Source organism: Hypomesus nipponensis, chromosome 19 (assembly GCF_054491055.1).
Source record: "Hypomesus nipponensis isolate SF chromosome 19, ASM5449105v1, whole genome shotgun sequence".
Classification (NCBI taxonomy): Eukaryota; Metazoa; Chordata; class Actinopteri; order Osmeriformes; family Osmeridae; genus Hypomesus; species Hypomesus nipponensis.
This window is the reverse complement of record NC_140379.1, coordinates 16112218-16117026: the sequence shown is the minus strand read 5'-3', so window position 1 is coordinate 16117026 and position 4809 is coordinate 16112218.

Below are 4809 nucleotides of genomic sequence, written 5' to 3'. Positions count from 1 at the left end.
TCTAGGATGAGCCTCCAATGTGCCTGCCCTTCCAGTGTACTTTCCAGCAGTCCTTCACACTTGTCGAGGTTACATTCATATGTAACTGCGTTCACAGTTGTTGGCTTCGCCGTTCGAACATGTTGGGAAATCAAGAGCAAGGTTGACCGTGTTCTCCTTTTATCATATCCCCCCTCTCCTCCAACCCCACAGAAAACGGCCTGACCATAGCAGACCTGCGACTCGTAGAAGCCATCGATTCGCCTCACAGGTGCTGTCTTCCTCGTGCGTTGGTTTCCTGCCTTTGTTTTATTCAAAGGGAACGAGATCAATACAGGCGCATCGGCGGCTTGTTTTCAGCTTTATGAAAACACATCTCTCAACCCCCTTAAGCACATCGGAGGATCTGCATCATTTCTCCAGTGGTTCAAATCATTTGGGCCCAAATGATTGACAAGTGTAATTGTGCGTGAGGGGTGCGGAGCAGAGCGAGGGGAGACACCACGGTGAACGAGGTATGCTCTTGATATGTATATTTGTAAAGCACTCCTCGGGCCTGACAGGAAGCAAGGCAAACATCGCTTGTATATCGACCACTTTAACTGTCAGTTTCTTTTTCAAACTGAACGTCTGGAAGACTTTCTTAGTTTTACTGTGAGATGTGTTCTTTGGGATTTTGAATGCCTGCTTCTTAATGTCTCAGGATGGGGGTTGGGTTGGATTTCGGATAGTTATTTGGTTTTGGTAAAATGTTGTAAAGGCTGGTCATCAATTGTCTCAATATAGAGAAAATAAAAAACTGTCCATATTTATAAATGCCCATGAAGGATCTGTACTCTAGTGATTACAACAGTGCCAGGAAGATACAGTACTATAAGCCAGCATTTCACTGAAACCATGGACAAGAGCAATTCTTTCCAGAGCGATAAAACCTGTAAAAAAGGGTCACTCAGAGCAGTTTCCACAACTTAGTCTCTGTGCTAAGAAGTTTTCTGTTTATGGAGCTCCCCAACCTTTTTCTCTCTTCCCCTCCTCCTCCCCTCCTCCTCCCCTCCTCCCCCCTCCCGAGCCCCCCCCCCTCCCCCCTGACTGTTAGCCCATCCCTAGCTGGACACAAGGCTGAGACACTGGCTGCGCCGCCGAGGGTGCCACGCTTGGAATTAAAGGGGTCTGATTGATAAGCCAGTTGAAGGCAAATCTGCTCCCACTAATTGTCTTTCAAATGCCCTCATTAATCAAAGCGGAGCGGGGCCCTGGTGACGGCCGGCCTTGTCAGGCGCTCTGCCCGCCGCTCGCCTCCGGCCGCTCACCTCCCAGCGTGACGCCCGCCTCCCTCCGTCACGCGCCGCCGTCCGAGGAGCACGGGAGCACGGCTCCGTCCGTCCGTCCAAAGCGCACCTGCCTCCTGCCAGACAGCATCTGACCGCCTCCTGCCAGACAGCATCTGACCGCCCCCTGCCACAGGGACGACTCCAGAGACCAATTTAACAGCCACTTAATGATTCATGGCTTCAAGTGGGGGAAATGAGGGCAGCATATGATAACAGGAATAAACACATTTAATTAGCTCCTCGTATGCATTATTTATTTATTTACCTGGTGCCTCCTCGCTGATTAATTTATATATTTTTGGGGTGTTTGTGTTGTGGAGGAGTTTTTTTTTGGTATTCACAGCATCTGGCGGGGAGCCTTTGTAGTGTGGCGGAGAGAGTGCCCTCTCCCACCTCTCTGTTCTGGGGGCTGGCTGTGTACCTCCTCCTGAGCATCCAGGGACCCTCACAACAGGCCCGGGGGAGGAGGGTGTGTGTGTGTGTGTGTGTGTGTGTGCGTGTGGTGGGGGGCAGAGAGGAGAGTGAGTAAGAAGGGATCTGGCTTCCTCCACAATGAAATGACTGGGAGTATGAGACTTTAAAATATACAGTTCCCCTTGCACTAAGTAGCCTTGTTTGTGAATTCCATGACAGGTAGCTACTCCCCCAGTTTGCTTTGAGCCGGGGCATACATTTTCATGGAGTGACTAATCAAAGACGAAGCTGTGGCAAATGGCGCAGCCGCAGCCGGCTCAATCACAGAGAAGGACCTGGCGCTCTTCCACGCGGCTCCTGCAACGCTGATGACAACTCTTACCCCGACATCTGCCACCACGCCCCCCCGACTCCTCACATGCACTCACCCACTCATCAGCAGCTCACAGAGATCTCACTCGACTCTGCCCTCTCTGAATGAGGACCAATCACAGACAGATATATATATATATATATATATATATATATATATGTATATATACTGTATGTACATGGCCATGTATATATATGGCTACACACCTCACCCAATCAGCAATGGCTGTGTACTGCAAGTGGTAACATTTGGAGAACAAGCACATGACGCTCGACATTGTTGCGTAAAGAACACTGTTCAAGTTTGTTGTTTGTATTTAGATAGATTTCAGTGCTCCCTGGATGACCATGTCCTGCTCACTCCTCACAGAGAGAGGAAGAGAGAAATCAAGGGAGAGAGAAAAATAGAAACACAGAGAGACAGTTAGAGCACGAGAGAGAGAGTCTTATCACTGACATCCCTTAATTACCCAATCTTGAAGCGATAAACAACAATTTCCTCTGCCGCAGCAAATTAGAACTGTCTAGTGGCTAACAAGCCCCGAGCGTCCGAGGCCTTGGCAGAGTAGGAGGACTGACCTATTGTCTTATCCAGCATTCCTCTTCAGCCAAGGCCACTCATGTGAAGTGAAATCAGCGAGAGGGGTGAGGGTGGGTGGGGGGGGGGGTGATGCGACGAGAAGAGGGCTGAGGAGGTGACCAAGGCTACAGTCCCGTGTGGGTGAGACACAGAGACCCCTCTGTCCTCCACTCCTCATCCTCTCTCTCTCTCTCTCTCTCTCTCTCCCTCTCTCTCTCTTCCTCTTCTCCGTCCCCCTCTTTTTGCTCCCTCTAATCCCTGGCCGCTGAAGACCTCCAGACGCCCTCCTCTCATAATGACACGGCTATCAAACCCAATTGCTGTGGCTCAGACCCAAGGCAGTGCATTAAACCCCTTAGAGTCTGATTGCTTCTCCAGAGTCAAGTGGCTGTGTCCTCCCTGTCATTCCCCCGGCCTCCACCATGGACAGTGTGCTGCCGCTCGCCCCCCAGCCGCACCTCAGACAGGTTGGCCCTCCGTGCTCCTGCCGCACAGAGCCGCGTGGACACAGGCAGGCCCTCTGTACTCTTGCTGCCCTCGCTCCCGCACACGCCCTGTTTACCCACATCTACTCTTTCCACACTGAGTCCATTCATAGTCTGGTGCAGGCAGGGTGGACGGTGCTGGCACAGTCTGCTATTACAGTACCTGTTCATTTATAGGGCTTTTTTTAATAACCTGGGATTTTATTTGGCTCACATTTCATACTATGTTATCTGTAAACAAAATAGCTAGTCTTTTCCATATAAACCTCATAGAGGGCAACTTTATAGAAAATATTTGGACGTTTGGAGAGTGGGCGAGCCGTTCCGAGGGAGTGATTTGCAGGCCTGTTCTTTTCTCCAACTAAAATCCTGCCACAACAGGAGGATGCTGTTAGCGCTGTTTTTACAGTAATGGCTCATAGTGCAGGACAAACAGAGGTGTCCATCTCCTCTGCTCCCTCACAGTCCGGGTGTTAACCCTTCTAATACGGGGCCGGAAAAAAAGTGTGGCTGACACTGAGTGGATGTCTGGATTTCTTTTGTTTGTCGGTGTGTGTGAGGTGCATCTGTTTGTGTGCGTGTGTGTGCGTGTCTGAGTGCTTGTGCATTGACTGCAGGTGTGTGTACGCGGGCGTAAGATGGAGCGCAGTGTCGAAGTTTGGGCAGAGGGTGAGTGACTACAGTGCTTACGGTGTAATCATGGCTGCCGTCAGCGCAGGAGCGAGTGTGGGGAGGGGGGGGGGGAGTGGTGGTAAGGAGGGCTGGTGAGGGGGCAGGGGGGGGGGGGGGAGTTTGGTGATGAAGTGGTGGAGCGGTGCAGCACCTACACCTGGATATTTATTTACACTGGCCTGACAGTAATGAGACCTGAACAGGTGGGCTGGGACACACACATCAGAGACACGCCAGACTGCGCCAGGAGGCTGCGGGAGAGACAGAAGGAAAGAAAGAGGGAGAGTTCGAGAGGAGGAGAGCGGGAGAAGTTCACTCTGCGCGTACAGAGCACTGCCGAAAGCTCAAACTGTACACTCACTCGCCCACTGGAGATGAACACAACTAAAAGGTTATACCTCCTTCTGTTCTGCTCTGTATTATTTGGGTTATAGTCCGTGCATGTTGTATTCTGTAACCATGGTACAGGTTTATGAGGTGAAACCTGGCCTGCCAAAGATGTGTCCACATACCATACACTGTAGTTTGAATACACAGAGTTTTTGAAATACAAAACTGCCTTTTCACAAAAGTAGAATTGCCTGCAGAGGGTTAGGCTATTTGATAGTTTTGTTTGAGTGTTGTCAGTGACATACAATATAAATGACCAAGCAGGTTTCTCAGTTGGCACTCTTGTCATGGCAACGGCACTGCATTTAATGGGGTCAAAGGTCAATTGAACCCTCCAGTTTGGAGCCTCACAGGAAAACAAAGTGCTCCCAACATTCCCCCTCACAATGTTTGGAATAAGTATTGCAAAGTATCTCCTGCAATATACATGAACTCTTCACAGGCGGAGAACAAACAGTGGCAAACAAAGGATCAAAAACATTTAAATCCTTTTTTGAATTCGAGCAGCGAATACCACACTCAAGCACAATCGCTCACAATGCAGAACTTGACATTAAAGGGAAAGTTTCGTCGGAGATAAAGGGGA